Genomic DNA, 19,911 nt, shown 5'->3' on the forward strand with positions numbered 1-19,911 from the left:
ATTTGTTGAAATTCAATTTTGCTTAAGTGTCAAGTTCTTAAAGCTAAATTTTGTTTGAAATGCATTAATTGAGGGAGAGCTTTTGATTTTTCAAATAAATTTTAAATGTTAAATTTATCACTTACTCTCCAATGTTATTTTAGAACTTCAAAGATTGAATTATTTTTGATATAACAAAAAGGGAAGAAGTATGGTTTGAAAAATTCAATTTCTTAATGAAAAAGGGGGAGCTTAACATTTTCATATATTTTCTAACAATGGGTACGATTGGTATCTTTTTAACAATTGGTATCCATTTGTAATCAATTGGTATCTTTTTCATTTAACATTTTATTAAGGGGAAGTTTTGCCAAAAACAAATTTTAAATGTTTTGTTATATCAAAAAGGGGGAGATTGTAGAACTATGTTTCGATATAACAATTTAAGGCAAAATGTTTTTGGACTTGAATTGAATTTATTCAAAGTTTTTCAAAAGGTTTCAAAATAATTCAAAGTCCATTAAATTCGGATTTGAGCAAAAATATTAATGGGTACTGATACCCCTATGAATGAGTATCAATACCCCTTTGAAGGCTCAAATTACAGAATGCAAATGGGTACCGATACTGTGCATGGGTATCGATACCATAGAGCAAAGTAGTACCGATACCCCTTAGAGGGATACTGATACCCACAAGGCTTCAACGGCTATCAATGGCTAGTTAAATTTGAATTTAACAAAGGTAGTACCAATACCCCTTAGATGGGTACCGATACCTGGGTTCCAATACCCCCTGTTATAGACAACCTTGTTTTGCAGAAAAATAATCCCCAAATGGCTCCAAAACATCCCCAACGGCTCCAAAACATCCCCAACGGCTATATACGACTTCAAACTCATTTCAAGATATAAATACAAGCTGAGGACATTTGAAGAAGTAATAGAACAACTATTCAAGCAATCAAACACAAGAGAAGAGTTTTTCAATCTTATTTCAACTTTCTCTTGTAAATATTTTGTTCTTGTGAGCTTAATTTTTGTAAACACCTACCTTAGAGAGGTTTTCTTGTTTACATTTCCTTTCATTGTAAAGGGGTTTTGATTCTAGCTGAGCTCGTGAAAAGCTAGGGAAAAGTTCTAGTTTAGACCGTGAAAAACTAGGGAGTTTGTAAAGGTTATCTCTTTGTCCCTGAAAAAGAAAAAACAAATTAGTGAAATTGTTGGAAAATCCTTGGCGAGGAGCTAAGGTAGTGGATGTAGACTTGGTTGAGAGGTAGAACCACTATAATCGCTGTGTAATTTTCTATTTTTCAATATACTTACCCCCTAAATACAAGAACCGATTCGACCCCTCTTGGTGAACCCTTTCGGTTGTCTTTTCAAGCTTCCGTAAATCCTAACAGATTTATAGTGGTTCGACTTATCAACCAAGTCTACATCCACTATCTTAGCTCCTCATTAAGGATTTTCTAACAAATTCACTAATTTGTTGTTTCTTTTTCAATGATCAAAAGTAACCTTTACAACTCCCTGTCTTTGCACTTGGCTAAGATAGAACCAATCCCCTTTTACAAAAGGTAAAAATAAGTAAACAATATAACCTCTCAATGGTAGGGTGTTTACAAAATTTAGGTCACTAAAATACAAATATTTACAAGAGAGATAAAATAAGACTGGAAAACTCTTCTCTTGTGTTTGATTCCTTTGATAGGTGTTCTAACCCTTCTTCAAGTGTCCTCAACTTATTTATTTGTTGGAATGTTGTTGTGGCCGTTTCTAGCCGCAAGGAGTGTTTGGAGCCATTGCGATTATTTTTTTGCAAAATAAAATTGCCCAGTACAGAGGGTATCGATACTCCTAAAGGGAGTATCATTACTACCTTTTTTTTAAATAAACTAGTCGTTACTAGCCGTTGGGGCATGATGGTATCGATACTACTATACAAAGTAGTATCGGTACCCCTTTGGGTATCGGTACCATTTTTACATTCTGGAATTTGAGCAATGCTGGTAGTATCGATACTACCTAGTGAGTATCGATACTTCCCTTACCTTTGGTATCGGTACCATATGAACAGTATCATTACTGTTCATGAGGTTTCGATACTATAAGAACAATATCAATACTTCTTGTACGTGAAAATCATTTTGTGCTCAAATCCACTTTTAAGGACTTTGAATTATTTTTTAAAAACTTTGAAAGCTTTGAATAAATTCAATTCAAGTCCAAAAACATTTTGCCTTAAATTGTTATATCAAAATATAGTTCAACATCAAGGTTGAAGTAAATTGAACCCTATCTATTGCGCATGTCTTATTTCTAAGTTGGATGTCCTTGCACAATTAGACTTAGATTGTGCATTGAAAGGGTTTGATAAGTCGACATCATCAAATTAAAAAAAGGAAGAAAATGTAAGGATCAAAAGGTCATAACTTAGATATGTTTTCACTTGTAAAACTAAATTTACTGGATGTGTTGAAATAAAATATAACTGCTTCTTTTGTTGACAAAATTGGAGCAATTATGCATGAAGAAAATGTTTCCCAACAAGTTGCACCTAAAGTAGCGACTCTATTCGCACAAGTTGGTATAAGGTTCTTCACTTAAAGACAATTTGAATGCATTTAAGGAGATCGTCTTCGATCTGGAGACCATGGGTGTGAAGTGCGAGTAAGAAGACTTAATATTGATTCTCCTATGTTCACTACCCCTTTGTACTCATCCTTCAAATACACCATCTTGTACTGTGATACATGCACCAAGGTTCTTGATCATGATGGACTAATTTTTTCGTTTGGCCCAATGACTAGAACAAAGTGATAACAATTCAAGGCTTAATTCAATACAACTATGCAATACATTGTAAGCAATGGTCTTCAAGCATTCTTTAAGAATCAAGAATTCCAAGAAGGAAGTCTAACAAGGATGAAACCCAACACATGCCTATGTGCCTACAAAGGCAATTGAGACACAAATTCAGAATTGGGTCTCCTAATTGATCCACATGCTCAAGCCTTAGAAGAGAAGCCTTCAATTAATTTTGAAGTCCATTAGTTCGGTCTCCTAATGTTTTGATGGGTAATAATGCCTTTTTACAAAATTAAAGGGATAAGAACAATCAAATTGAAAATAATTGATGGTGTCCTTAGAACTCTCAATTACGTATGGCATGTACCCTATCAAAAGAGAATGTAATTTCCCTAAGTACCATAGATTCAAAATAATATAAGTACTCTGATGAAAGTGGAATTTTAAAAATTAGCAAATGTTCTCTTGTCAGAATGAAAGAGGAAGAGAAGATTGGTCGAGTATAAGTTCTCCAAGTTCCACAATCGTAGGTTATATTATTGTTGCATCCTCCGCATTTTTAAATAACTTTCGGATATTCTCTGGGCATATGAGTGAGAACGACATGATAGAGTTAAGTAGAATAGGAATTATTGACGATCAAGGAATTTGTAAACTAATTTTTATGAACACTGCATCTTTGGGAAGCAAAAAAGGGTCCAATTCACTAGGGGAATTCATAACATGAAAGACGCTTTAGACTATATAATTTTGATCTTTGAGGTTCATCCAGAGTACTTTTTAAAAGAGGTGCTTGTTATATTGACGAACTTTGATGACTTCTTGAGGAAGGCCAAAGCCTTCTTTCTTAAAAAGAGTGATGCATTCTCCGTGATTGGAAGATAATGATTGAGAAACAAATAGAGAAATAGTTAAAATGTCTCTTCACTAATAATTACGTAGAATTTTGTACTAATTAATTTAACGAGTTATTCCATGAGGAGGGGATCATGAGACACTTCATAGTACATCAAACCCCATAACAAAATTTCATCTTAGAGAGGATGAATAGAATAATAATTGAGAGAGTTTGTTGCATGTTGTCTAATGCTGGTTTACACAAGTCTTTTTGGGCTGAAGATACCTCCACAACGTGTTTGTTAATTAACAAGTCCCCTTCAACTGCCATTGATAAGAGACTTCACACGAGATATGGCTGCGAAATCTTTTGAATTACTCTGATTTAATTTTTTCCCTCCTATGCTCATGTTGATAGAGGAAAGTTAATCCAAGATCCAGAAAGTGTATCTTTTTTGGGTACAAAATTGGTGTTAAAGCAGTATATACAATGGTGTCTGGAAACTAGAAAGATAGTGATTAGAATAGATGTTGCTTTTTATGAGACTGATATGTTACAAGAATCACCCCTTAAAGACAATACCGTAAAGACCAACAGATTGAAACACAACATTAAAGAAGGCGGAGCTTCAGGTTAGTACATGATCTTCAGCGGTGACATCTTTAGAAATTAGACAAACACTCCACCACGAAGTTGTTCGATAAAGACACTCTATTATAACCAGGAGAGGTGTCTCTAAAAGTTAGACAATACCTCTGTTGTGAACTTTTTTAACATATACACCTGTACTACAACCAGAACCACAATATTCTATTGGTCAAAATAGAATCAAAGAGAAATCAAACGTCTACAAATGTATGTCAAGGCCAATCTAGTTACTTATGCATTGCATGTGGTGAATGATATAGATGAAATCCAAGAATCATCAACATACTTGGAGGCAATTTTGCTGAAGACTAAAGCAATTGGATGGTGGTTATGTCATAGGAAATTGAATCTTTTAACTAGAACGATACATGGAACCTAATAAACTTCTTAATAGTAAAAGGATTGTTCATTATAAATGTGTATTTAAGAAGAAAGAATGGACTCCAAAACAGAAGAACCCAAGTATAAAGCAACATTGGTTGCAAGAGGATACAACCAAATTCCAGGAGTAGATTTTTCATATGTATTTTCTCTAATGTTGAAGCATTGTTTGATTAGAGCCTTGCTTGCTTGGTATAGCAACTTTAAATGGTTTTGAGGCAGCTTTAAATGATTTTGAGTTGGAACAATTAGACATGAAAACAACATTCTTGCACGTAGAACTTGAGGAAAACATTCCATACAACAATGAGAAGGTTTTCGGATATCAGAAAAGGAAGGCCATGTTTGTCTGTTGAATAAATCTCTTTATGGCCTAAAGCAATCACCTAGAAAATGGTACAATATATTTGATTCATTTATGACTACCCAAGATTTCAAAGGATGTAGTTTTGATAGTTGTGTGTATTTCAAAAAGGGATAGATGCAATTTTTTTATGTTTCTCCTTCTTTATGTTGATGATATGTTGATAAAAACTAAAGATAAAGGGTAAATAAGAAAAATTAAAGCTTAGATTAGTGAAGAATTTAAGATGAAAGAAACAGGTCCTACAAAGAAGATTCTCAAGATGAAGATCCTTCGAGATAGAAAAGCAAGTAAGTTGTGCCTAAGCCAAAAATGGTATATTAAGAAAATTCTTGGTAGATTTAATATGCAGAGTGCTGAACCAGTTAATACTCCTTTGGAAACCCATTTTATTTCATCAAATTTATCTCCAACATCATATGATGACAATGAGTACATGTCATGATTTTTATACTCTAGTGTAGTTTTTTTTGGAAGATAAAACATATATTCGAGGGAATGTTTTGATTTTATTTGTCATCACACCCTTTGGGTTTCCATGTTGGGATTGTGTTGACTTTATTGTACCCTACCTTTTTATTTAATAAAACAAGCTATTCTATTACTCCCTCCATCCCACTTATATCGTTCATTGTTGACTTTTTTACGTAGTTTTAAGAAGAAAAAAATTTGTGTAAGAATGTGTTGTAAAAAAATTAAAATAAAAATTTTATCTTGAAAAAGATAAATTTTACTTTGTTGGGAAACTAAAAAAGGGTAAAAAATGGAAATGTGGTTAGTAAAAGTTGTTGATTTTTTCAAAGGAACAATTTAAATGGGACAATTTTAAACACAAAATGGACAAATTTAATGGGATAGGAATAAAAAATATTGTTATACTCTCAGAGGATATACAGATATCTATCTTTCTATCCCGTAGAGAAACCTCCGTTAACTAAAGCTTTCAAGGAATCCATATCATCCAAAACAAGTCTTCGGATCAGTCACAATGTATGAACAAGACTTCTAGATAAGACATTTGAACAAACACATGGGATCTACCAGGGAAAAATTCAAGATATGATGATCAAATCTATTTAGCTCGTCAGCCTATGAATAACCATTATTACCATATGCTTGACAATAATAGTCAGGGTCACTATAAATACCTCTCAACCATGACTTAGAGAGAGTCTTCTTATTTCTTTCCAACTCTCATATAAACCATCAACATCTTTCCCTCCTACAGAAAATCGCAACAGTTGTTCTCTCAGATGCGACTCTTTCCCCAAAATAGAAAAGGTGAACCACCAACAGCTAAAAAGATAGACTTGTTCTCATAAAAAATTAGTACATTGAAAACCTAATTCGAAAAAGATAAGTAATGATAAATTACTCGAACCCATTTATAATGAGTTTTAACAAATCCTTATTGACCTTTTTGACATTTTATGATACCTTTGACTACCCCTGTAAGCATTTTCCCCAATAATAATACCAACAAAACCTTTATCCTTACTAATAAGACTCGTATGCACAACCATCACTGGCATTAAGGAGCCCCGCCATCATATTATTTCTATTTTTGATACTCGAATGTATGAAATGCCCAATTCTATAATAACCTAGGAAGGACAAATTGAGCATCTTGGAAATGAAAGTATGGCACACGGAAGGCGGAGAGTCTTGCACAAGAGCATTCATTTCATATGAGCTTGACGTCTCCGTCTCAGTCCCTCGTATGGATAACTACAGGCGTGCACAACCTTCAATCAAGGTAATTTTAGTCCTTATATAAAGGCTGCCAATACCAGGAAGATCAACCTATTTGAGGAGATAATAATTAGTGTCGATTTCACAATTATCACACAGGATTGGATCTTGTATGATACCTTTGACCACCACTACCTTTGACCACCACTACCTTTGACCACCACTGTAAGCATTTTCCCCAACTATAATACCAACAAAATCTTTATCCTTACTAATAAGACTCGTATGCACAACCATCAACCATTGGCATTGAGGAACCCCTCCAACATACTGCCTCTGTTTTGATACTCGAATGTATGAAATACCCAATTCTATGATAACCTATGAAGGACAAATTGAGCATATTGGAAATGAAGCATGGCAAACGGAAGGGGGAGAGTATTGCGCAAGAGCATTCATTTCATATGAGCTTGACGTGTCCATCTCAGACCCTCGTATGGATAACTGCGAGTGTGCACAACCTTCAATCGATGTAATTTTAGTCCTTATATAAAGGGTGCCAACATAAGGAACATCAATCTATTTTAGGGATAATAATTAGTGTCGATTTCACAATTATCACACAAGTTTGGATCTTCCATAAATCAACTAAAGAACTCCTAGCCCAGGTACTAAGAACACCCTTCCTAGATTTTTATGTGGAGTCTCTAATATAATATTGGTAGGAATATCTCAAGAGAAACTGCCAACCATTATCAACCCAAAAACTTAGAAAAACTAATACCTATATGCCTAATAATGGTAGGAATATCTCACGCGAAACTACTAAACCCATCCTCTTAGATAGCATGTAATGCTTGAACAACTAATACATCCAAGAATTAGAATTTTGGAACCTCTATTTTATTGTTAGGTCCTCGGGAATACTCTTATTAACCTTTGCCATGCTACCATGGTGTTGAGTTGCCTCTACTATGCTGCTGTTCTAGAGATGCCCCTCATTTCGGCTAAACATGTTGAACTAACTCTGCTCTGAGTGTTTATAGTCCCTTACTCACCAAAAAAGAAAAGATGCCTCTAAATAGGTAAAAGCCTTTTCCCACTAATTATATAATATTAAGCTACTTCCATACCTACAAACTATGAGTTACCTCTGAAGGAAATTGAGTTCTTTTACCTCATCTTATGACCAAAATTCGTCCGAAGGGTCAAGATGTCTTCGGTTCGAAATTGACATGCCTTTGCCCTAACTTCATTATGACAAATATTCCTCAATTCTATCTGCCATGTATCGTACGCGTTGAGATGCCTCTGCAATAATCACAATGCACCATCGTAGACTAATTAGCCTCTTCTACATGATTGAGAAGTGTTGAGGTACCTCACACTATAGGATTAAGTTATAAAACCGACCAAAAGAGTCTTGACCCTTTACTTAAACGAAGTTTTGAGATGCCCCACCCTGAAACTATTGAGATGCCTCTAGAAACTTGATTGATATAGGAATGCCTCACACTCTTGTTGATACATACCAGAGTTGCTTTTAAAGAGTGTCGAGATGCCTCTGCTATGTTGTCGAGATGACTATACAACGACAAAAGGAATTAGGCTTTTTATATCACCACGATATAGATGTTTCCACCTAATAATCGAATTTCTCTAAGGCTAATGAGATGTTTGTTGTGTGTTTTAAGTGTTACACAAATGGTGCTAGTATACACATCAATAAGTAATAAAGTGATAAGTATTTGAGTATGTCTCCATAGAGATTGGTTGGGCTAATTTGTTCAAGTTATTGCAACTATAAAAATAGAATTTATGAGGTTGGTTCTAAAAAATAAATTGCGTAGTAAAGGAAATCTAAGTAAATGGTTGCCGCAACAATGAAGTTGCCAAGGCAAGTACAAGAGATAAGGTAGAAAAATAATTTATGATACGATGGCAGGTTGTGGGGAATTATGATGAGTTGTCGAGTTGATTGCCGAGGATAGATTATGCGACATTGAGTGCTCGACAGAGTTATTCTTGATGCCTTTCTTACTAAGTTTAGCAGAAGTTTGTGGCATATATTGTATTTGGCAATACAAGTCTACATTAGCTTAAGGAATAATGCCTCTTTTTAGTCGTCAAAATATTCTTCGTTCAGAGAGAAATTAGGCTTCACTACTATCGTATTGAAAAACTGCATTCATCAATTTAATTCCATAAAGTTAAGTATATTGATCCCAATTTAATAAATATGTTAAGCATTCATTCCTAAATAACTTAAAACAAAAATAAACACAACAATCAATGAATGAACATTCAAAATAGTAAAACCATTCGTAAATGAATTCAATTGTTCACAACATCATAAATACCCAAAATCCTAGCCAAACAAGTATAGTTCATGACTGGGCTGAATTCGTTTGAATAAATAACCAGATCATTAAAGTAAAATCAAGGAAAGAGAATGTAAAATTGTAAAAAGTAGATGTAGTCTTCCGAATTTTCAACAAGTGCCCAAGCTTATTCTTTGCGGCGGCTTCAACGATGGCAAAGATGAAAATATGTTTAGGGCTTCTCCTTGTGATTTGCGTCTCAAGCCTTTTAAAAAGAATAACCTCTTTAATTAAAATATTTATGAGGAAATTCCATAATATCTCCTTTTAAAAATAGAATATTTAAATAAACAAATCCATTTATTTTCTCCTTTATCTTCTCTTTTATCTCTAAAATGTCAAATTTATCTTCAGCTTTTTCTCTAAAAAGTAGAGAAGATTTTTAGGTCAAATAAATGAAAATTGGTTGAATTTTTCAGGTAGATCGTATTTTCGTCATCTCTAGTTGTCGACAGTAATCTAAGCGACAATCCTTAGCAATCTACGTGGCAATCTGCTCGACAATTATCCTACAAAGAAAAAAAAAACAAATAGCAGTATTTTCTACCCAAAAATAGCACAAAACATAAGGCAAGGCACATAAAACTGAAATCATCGAATATATGTAAGATAATGTAATATGCAACTCAAAATGACCCAAAGTACATGCAACAATTGTTATAAAGCGATCTAAATATATGACTTTTAACCAGTTATTAATGCCTCCTCTTTGGCTGAATGATTGAAAGACCCGCGCCCTACCTTGCTTTATAGCAGCAATCAGCCAAAAGTCGACAAGCCTTTGCTATCTCCACATAGTACTGATAATTCATGTCGAGATGTTTCCCTGCCCTGGCGACGGAGTGCAAATAGTACTCCCCAAACTGTAACTAGTCTAAAGTAAGTGTTTATCTTCCATGAATAAGATGAAACACCAAGTTGTAGAGTCACCAATCTTTTTATTTGGTGAGATTGATTACCAAAATGTCATATTATTCTAATAAAATTCCTAAGAATAATATTAAAATATACACTCAGGTCTGCTTACCAGAAAATAAGTTTCGGGAGTCGGTTACGTATGGGGAAGGATTAGCACCCCCAAAACATCCAAATTGGTACCAGTATTTATTAATTAGTGTCTTTGCAAAAAAAATGGTAAATTTGTATTTAAAAATAATTTACAAATAGATACATACAAAATAATATTTATATAAGTATTTCTAGTCCTATTATAATATTATATTATAACTATATAAACTAAATTAATATATTATGTATAATAATAATCCTAAAGTAAAAAAATACTAATATTAATTAATGGTACTAATAATTAATGATAAATATTAAAATTAATCAACCTAATTAAAATATTATTAGAATTATTATCTATATGTAATTACCATAAATTATTAATACAAGATTAAAATATAAACTTATTAATATTTAGGGACTAACACTAATTTAACCTAATAAGTGTATATATATAATATGACTAAATTAAAATAATTAAAATGTTAAACCTGAATTAAAATGTGCAAGAACCTGATTTCGGGATCAAAATGAAGGTTTACAAAGCCTGAGGGACTGCGCATGGAATTTAACCATTCTCTAATTACCCGAAGCCCCTCCCCAAAATGACATCGTTTTGGGGAGGGTATAATACCCTAACCGGCCCTTTAAGGGCAAATTCTCTCATTTCTCTCTTTTCCTCTCTCTCTCCTAGACGAGAGAACCTCTCAGTTCTCTCTAATTTCCTCGCCTAAGGAAGATCGGTCCTCGGCCGGCAGCCTTACGCCGCCGTATTCTGCCACCAGCCACCACGCACGTTGTCGAAAACACCAAACTATACTAAAATGATGATCGAGACCCCCTCTACTTGAATCCAACCTTGTTTTCTCCTAAAAGTCCCCCAAACTTAGTGATCTAAGGGAATACCTTCGGCGTTCGAATCTCATCATCATGTGGAAGCCCGGTGGCTGGGTAAGTCCATTCTTCTCTCTTTTCCTTTGCTGGTAGTGGATCGTTGTGGTAGCCTCTCTTTTTCTCTCTTGTTATTGTGTTGGGTTCTCTTTTGCTCTTTTTTTGTTCTTGTTGTGTCTCTGTTTCCTCTATTTGTTTCTTTTCTGTATTTTTGTTTGCAAGGTCGCCTTATATAGGCCTAGAAGATTTAGTGCAATGATAACAAGATCCGGTGAGTCATCGGACCTAGGTGGTGACTCACCCTAGGTAGTGAGCTGCGCGTTCTCATTGATCTTCTGGATCCTTCAAGATAGCTTTGGACAGGCGGTGATCATCGTGGCAGTCTTCGGTTGGAGCATCAAAGGCGGTGGCCGGAATAGGCCCTAGGGTTTTGTTGGTTCGTTTCTAGCCCTTGGATCTCTTTTTGATCTGCGGTAGAGAGCTGACGGAGCTCGCTTGGAGCTGTGGAGGCAGTGAGATGATAACCCTAAGGTTTCTAAAGTTTCTGTTGGCTCGATCTGGACCTTGATATGCGTTGAGATCGAACGGCTGGGATTTGGTGGTGGCTAGAGAAAAATAGAGAAACCCTAACAGTTGGGTTCGCTCATGCTGCTGGGATTGGCCTAAAACTAATTTTAATTTGGGTCTAGGCCTGGATCTTTGCTTCATAACCATTGGGTTAAAATGTAACTGGGCTTGGATCTTCATGTTGTAATCGGGCTTGTGTGCCTTGCTTTGTAACTGAGCCATCATCTTAAATGGGCCTCTATTTGTAATAATAATAAATAATAATTAATATATATAATAATATATATACTAACATAACACTCGAACGAAAACTAGTGTCGACAGTTGCCCCACTTTGCTTGTTTTTGTGTAAACAAGAATAAACAAGATAAAAGACAAAGTTTTCATCGAGTGAACTTCTTGCTTTTTTGGGATATTCGTTCCACTACTCTTTCGTGGGGAGAGAATTCCCATCTGATCATGTTCCTACTTCACTACTCTCTGTGAAGGCTGTGGATGACTTGCAAATGATTTGCTTCACTACTCTTCCGTGAAGGCTGAATTTGCATGACTCATTACTCTTTGACGAAGGCTTCATACTTTGTTGAAAAATCAATTCCACTACTCTTCCATGGAGTTCAGATTCAAGGTTGTATTACTTCTATTCTTCTGTGAAGGTTTCATACTTTGTTGAAAAATCCGTTCCACTACTTTTCCGTGGAGGGCGAATTTTAAACGATTGACTTGATAAGAATCTAATTTCACTACTCTTCCATGAAGATCAGATTGAAAGTTGAATTGCTTCCACTACTCTTCCGTGGAGTTTGATTTGACTTGAAAATTTACAAATGACCCGAAGGCTTTACAAATGTGATAAATAATTTACTGAGTAAGAGACTATTATTTTCAAAAATTTAATTTTCTAGAACATTAAATGAGAAACTTTGAAAATCGCGATCTCATTTTCATGCGAAAATCATATGTAAACATCCTACCCAAAGGTTTGACGGATAGCCCTAAGGACTTATCATCTAGCTCAAAAGACTGACAGATGACCCGAATGATTTAAACATCATGCTAGAAAGACTTACATATTACCCGAAGGATTTACAAATTCATGATAAATAATTTACTGGGTAAGAAACTTCTTACTTTTCAAAAATTTGATTTTCTAGAACATTAAATGAGAAACTTTGAAAATCACTATCTCATTTTCATGCGAAAATCATATGTAAACATCCTACCCAAAGGTTTAACGGATGGCCGTAAGGACTTATCATCTGGCTCGAAAGACTGACAGATGACCCGAAGGATTTAAGCATCATGCTCGAAAGACTAACAGATGACCCGAAGGATTTACAATTATGACCTTGTTGCCCCATTTTCACAATTATGACCTTGTTGCCCCATTTTCAGAAGAACTGTTTCATTTATGGAACTCTTGCCATATTCAAAATTATGACCTTGTTGCCCCATTTTGTCTTCGATAAAACCAACTGTCTTTACATGATCTTGTGTAGAAATCCGATAAAGCTTTCATCTTTTAAAAGAGAATCTATCATCCTTGCAAAATGTAGATATGTATATACCAAATTTAGCAAAAATTAATCAGGATATCAACCATGTCTATTATGATTTGACTCTTGAAACAATTCACAAGAAGGATTTATCCTAATTCATTTCATGTCTCCAGATCTACTCAAATCTCGAACAAGGCTATTCAAACCATATCATGTCTAGATGTTTAACAATAACCCATCGTTCAATCTTAGTTGGCTCCACTAGTTTCTTGTTGTTAAAGTTCCAACGTCCATTCATGGAAAGAAATCTTCATTATTTCTTATTTTTGACCTTGGAATTGGAAGACAAACTTTCATATTGTGTCAACCACATGATTGTAACATTGGTTCAACATCGTAATTAATGGTTCATAAAACATTTGACAACACATTAATCACTTCCTGTGGTTTTTGCCTAGATTTCCCAACCAGGGAACTCTTTGCATGGTGTTCAGAGCTTTTTGCATGACATTATAATGATATTTCAGTAAGAATACAAATGGGACCATATTTTAGGAACATTTGACAACACATTCATCTTTTCCTGTTACTCATGTGGGGATGATGTAATCACATAATGGACAGAACAATGATGTATGATCAACTCTATTATCATTGCTTCACCATTTTCATTCTTCATACCTTTCTGCTTCAGTGGAAATATTTGCTCAAATCGATAATCTTTCCATCGGATGATAAAGGTTCAGAATGCCCCAACATTTTCTTCTTATTGGTGTGAGCCTTCAAAAATGCTCCAACATTTATGTGATCATTCAAGATATCCTACTTGGATCATTTTTTTTCTTCTAAAATGGGCCTTCAAAAAATCCCACATGGATTTTTGACTGAGATGGGCTTTACATACCCCAATATTATTATTTCTGACTGAAATGGGCTTTCATCATGCCCCAACATTCCAAGTTGTAAGGTTCACTCTTAATATCCATTCATGCTTCTCATGAGGTCTAATTTTGATAATGCCCCCTTGTAGGTACATATGTCTCTATTCATGCCAAATTCTTGATCTTGAATGATCTCATTCTAGTGTTACTAAACAATAATGTTGTTAAGTAACTTGAGATATTTTCTTCATGCTAACACAAACTTAAGAAATGATCGATTTTTCTAAAAAAAATGTTTAAGATATGTGCCTCTTCTGAATGAGATAATCATTCTTCTTGATTGGTTGCATAAAGGAATGTTACAAGTCCAATTCCTATTCTTTTGATTTCTCAGGCTTCTTGCTTTCAAGAATGTGAAATGTTTCATCATTCTGGCATCGCTCATTCTTTTTCTCAAATAGGTAGAATAGGCATCAACTTGACTCAGTATTCTTTTCTTATTTGAGACTATCTTCAACTTGACTCAGTATTCTTTTCTTATTTGAGACTATCTTGTTAAAAAATGTTCTTCCTATTTTCTTATCAAAGAATGAAAAATGTTTGTTAAATATTGTCCCTACAGGTTCACAATAGAATCAAATCATAAGCATGACTTCAAAGAATATCAAAAGAATCAATAGCTTTTACTATTTCAGAGTTATAGTTCTTTGACAAGTATCAAGATTGAGAGGTTAGTTTTAGGTTGGTTTCCCTATTTTCTATGGTTACATCTTACTAAAGATGTCACTCTTCTCTCACTGTTTTGTGAACATTATCACATGCCTCTCTTTATTAACTTGGTATTTTTAACTGGATGCATACAAAATGACACAATCTAGCATAACAGTTACTAGAGCTTCTAGAATACCTCCATTTCAATTCTCTTAAATCATTGATTCTATTCAAAGCAGTGTGAAAACATCGGTCTAATAACGAAATTTCTGTGTGCACATGTGTGAAATAGACTATAACATGTATTGGGTTTTATGTCAATTGGGCCTTCTGGATTGGGCTTGAAATTGTAATCAGGCCCCGATTTTGGGCCTTGTATGGTTTTTTATTTAATGATAATAATATATATATAATAATATATTTTATTTAATAATAATAATAATAATATAATGAAAAATTAGTGTCTATAGTTGCCCCTCTTTGCTCATTCTTGTGTTAACAAGAATAGAGCAAAGACGAAAAAGACAATAATTTTCATTCGGCTTCTTTTGAGTAGGATTGAAATATTGGAAACATCATGCACTGAAGGACTTACAGATGACCCGAAGGTTTGAAAACATCAAAAAGCTCTCGAAGGCTTTTTGGAAACATCATGCACTGAAGGACTTACGATGACCCGAAGGCTTTGAAAACATCAAAAAGCTCCCGAATGCTTTTTGGAAACATCATGCACTAAAGGACTTACAGATGACCCGAAGGCTTTGAAAACATCAAAAAGCTCCCGAAGGCTTTTCGGAAACATCATGCACTGAAGGACTTACAGATGACCCAAGGCTTTGAAAACATCGAAAAGCTCCGAATGCTTTTTTTTTTGGAAACATCATGCACTGAAGGACTTACAGATGACCTTAAGGTTTTGAAAACATCAAAAAAGCTCCCGAAGGCTTTTTGGAAACATCATGCACTGAAGGGCTACAGATGACCCGAAGGTTTTGAAATATCAAAAAGCTCCCGAAGGCTTTTTGGAAACATCATGCACTGAAGGACTTACAGATGACCTTAAGGTTTTGAAAACATCAAAAAGCTCCCGAAGGCTTTTTGGAAACATCATGCACTGAAGGACTTACAGATGACCCGAAGGCTTTGAAAACATCAAAAAGCTCCCGAAGGCTTTTTGGAAACATCATGCACTGAAGGACTTACAGATGACCCGAAGGCTTTGAAAACATCAAAAAGCTCCCGAAGGCTTTTTTTTGGAAACATCATGCACTGAAGGACTTACAGATGAGGGAAATAGTTTACTAAGTAAAAAAACTAAGGAAATCGTTTTCTTACTTTTCAACAATTTCATTTTTAGAAAGGATTGAATGAGAAACTATGGAAATCGTTTTCTCATTATTTTTCAAATAACATGTTGATTGGGTAACATGCCCCAATCTCAAAATAATGCTCATTTTTTGTGGATTACGTCCATCTATTCTTCAGATGTTTGTGTGATTCCTGTATTACGGTTTTGAATACCTTCTTCTTGTAAGGTATTTCTTACCATGAATCTTCTTGTTCTTCCGAAGATCTGTAAAATTTCATTTTTGAATGCACTCAGATGTATCAATGTAATGCATTGTCTATTGTGCAAATGATGTTCTTATGAATGCATGAATGCTGATGCAATCTTTATTTGACTTTAAAGTGGTGACTTGGTCTTCCTTCACTTCATCATTTATTGCCAGGATTACCTCTAGATATCAGTGTAGAAACTTATGCTATCAAGCTTGCATTCATGCAGAATCATCTGATCAACTTGTATCTTTGCTGTCTTCTTTGCTTTATAAAAGTCTTAGAAAATGTTTCACTTGTGGAACTCTTGTCGTAGTCAAAATTATGACCCTGATGCCCCATTTTGTCTTGGATAAAACCAACTTTATTTGCTTGGACTTGTGTGTAAATCCCATAAAGCTTTCATCTTTAAAAAGAGAATCTATCATCTTTGAAGAGTGTAGATGTAGATATGCCTGACTCAGCAGGGATTAATTAGGAGAGTAGAGTATGTTCTTATTTAACTCTTGAAACATCACAAGGAAGATTTATTCCAATTCCTTTCATGTCTCCACATATAATCAGATCTCGAATAACCTGTAGTTCAACCTTAGTTGACCCCATTAGTTTCTTGTTTAAAATTTCAACTTTCCTTGGAAAGAAATCTTCATTATATCTCACTTTAATCTTGAAGTTGAAGAAGACAGACTTCATCTTGGATCAATAAATGGAAACCATATGATCGCAACATTGGTTCAGCATCAGAATAACAGGTTCGTAAAACATTTAATAGTGCATTCATCTTTTCCTGTGGTTTCTACTCAGATGTTCGTAAAACATTTGACAACACATTCATTTTTTTGTGGCTTCTGCTCAGATGTTCTCAAACATTGAAGCTCTTTGCCTAGTGTCCAAAGCTTTTGAATGATGTCACAAGACCATTTGAGAAAAAAAACTCAGTGGGGATTCAAGTGTAATGTTGGTATGACCAAAAAGTTGGTCAAATTTACAAGATATGCTGGTGTCGAATTGAATAGGAAATACCAACTGATCTTGATATCATCTCGGGCAAAGACAAGTGTGATACTGATCACATTTTCTTCTATAATGATCTTTGTAGGAAGTAAAAACACATCAACTGTTGGATCAATGTACAGAAAGATATCCGTGGAATTTTTGCAGCTGGGGATGAAATACAAATGATAAAACCAAAATAGATGAAAACTCAGTTCATCTTGGCTAGCAATGATGATCCCAAATAACAACGGGAATAACAGTAATATAAGTGAGAGTCGAGTCTCCCTTTTCAATATCATCAAGGAAGCAAAAACTGATGTGAAAAACAGCTTCATAATCTCAATAGTGTGGTTGAAACTATTTGCTAGGAATCTCAAAGAAATATTTTCAATTATCACCAACACACAGAAGGCCAAATTCAATGCTGAGATCTTAAGGAACTGAACCCCGGATCAAGTAGTCTACCTGGGGATCATCTTTATTCATGCAACCGTAATGTAGTTTATCAAAGAACACACTGCCATGTGACATACGGTTAAGAAGATTAGGTATTTAAAAACATACTTGCTGAGTAAACATTTATTCAACATCATGATCATAACGTAATTGCCTGATGAACGAAGCAATTATGTATAGTCAGCTCGACTATCACTGTTTTACCATTTTCATTCTTCATATCTTTCTGTCTCATTGGAAATATTTGTTCAAGTCAATGATCTTGACACAGGATGATATGGGCCTTCAGCATGCCCCAACATGGGCTAATACAAGCGTGCATAATGCATCGACATTCTTGATTCTGATTGAAATGGGCTTTCAGCATGCCCCAACATTTACTTCTTGTTAATCTGAGCCTTCAAAATGCCCCACATGGATCTGTCTGAAGGAACCTTTAAAATGCCCCAACATTTGCTGATACAGATGCTAAAAGTATGCTCAACATTACTTCTTGTTGAGATGAGTCTCCAAGAATGCCCAAATATTCATATTGTTGTGAGCCTTCAAAATGCCCCAATATTCTATTTCTGGTGGAAATGAGCCCTCAAGATGTCCCACATGAAACATTTCTATCTGAAATGGGCTTTCGAGATGCCCCAATATTCTGCTTCTGATTTACTCTTAATGTTTGTTTGACTGGAACATCATGATCCTCTTGAGGTCTAATTTTGACAATGCACTGTTGTAGGTACTTGTGGATTTATTCGTGCCCCAAATCTGTTTATCTTGAATGCTCTCATTATGGTGTCAATAAACAGCAGTGTTGTCAAGTAACTGGAGGAATTCTCTTCATGTTGTCACAAACTTAAGAAGTACTCAATCATTCTGACGGAAATGTTTGAGATATGTGTCTTCTGAATGAGGTGACTATTTTCTGAATCTAGAGGGATTTAATCAGACAGAGTAGTAAAAATAGCTTGGTAATCCGTTCCAGGCTGACACAGTGGCTTATCATCTTTCAGTGAAGGCCATCTCTTAAATATAATTTTCTGTGGGAGAAAAACCAATTTATGCAAACAGTAATCTGATGCAATACAAGACTACATATACAGTGATACAGGCCCTTCAAAAATCCACACCCATGCAACATGTTGATTCTGATAACAACTCATCTGATTATGAAGCGATCTTTCAAGATGATTTCACATATATTGATAGTTCTTCTGATATCAAGGAAATCCTGAATTCTGATTCTGATGAGGAGAATAAACTGTTATACTTGACAAAAATGGGATTCTCAGAGGCTGAGGCTTCAATAGCCATGGAGATATGTGCTCCATATTCAATCAATTGCAAAGTTGACAGATTTTATATGTGCTGATCCAATGGCTAAGGTTACTGACGCATTTCTTATGGTAGAAGATAGGAAGCCATTATGCAATGATCCCAATTACAAGCAAAGGCGAAACTTGGGCTATGATTTTTGAGAAAGGAATAAGCAAAAGAAGCTTGAAAAGAAACTTCTTAATAAAGACGATCATGCAGTTCATCTTTTAATTCCAATGATTGGTTCTGTAATTTTTACCAAACCAGATCAGATAACTCAAAGAACACTTCCAAAAGATGCTATTGAGCAAATTCATCTTCCAAATTCAATGATTGGTTCTGTTCGACCAGATCAGATAACTCAAAGAACATTTCCAAAAGATGCTATTGAGCACATTATTCTTCCAAATTCAATGATTAGTCTTGTCCAACCAGATCAGATAACTCAAAGAACACTTCCAAAAGATGCTATTGAGCACATTCATCTTCCAAATTCAATGATTGGTTCTATCCAACCAGATCAGATAACTCAAAGAACACTTCCAGAAGATGCTATTGAGCACATTACATTTGTTCCAGTTAATGTTTGGACTAGGATATCACAGTGCTTATTCGATGTAGAGCCAGAATTTGTAGATTCGAAGCATTTCCATGCTACTACACTGAAAAGGGCTATATTCATAATTCTGCCAATTAAGAACAGATTTTCTCTTATTCTGCTTCCTCCATGTGCTGATGCTTTTCCATTGACAAAGAAATGGTGGCTTTCATGGGATCCAAAAATAAAGTTGAACTGTTAATAAACATGTACAGGAAGTGCCATATTGACAGAAAGGATCTGTAAGGCTCTTGAAGCTTATGACAATGAGCTACCTTCGAATGTCCAGAAGTATGTTCTTGATGAGCGCTGAAAATGGAATCTAGTATGGGTTGGAAGGAATAAA

This window comes from Hibiscus syriacus, unplaced genomic scaffold (assembly GCF_006381635.1).
Source record: "Hibiscus syriacus cultivar Baekdansim isolate YM2019G1 unplaced genomic scaffold, ASM638163v2 tig00111250_pilon, whole genome shotgun sequence".
NCBI lineage: Eukaryota > Viridiplantae > Streptophyta > Magnoliopsida > Malvales > Malvaceae > Hibiscus > Hibiscus syriacus.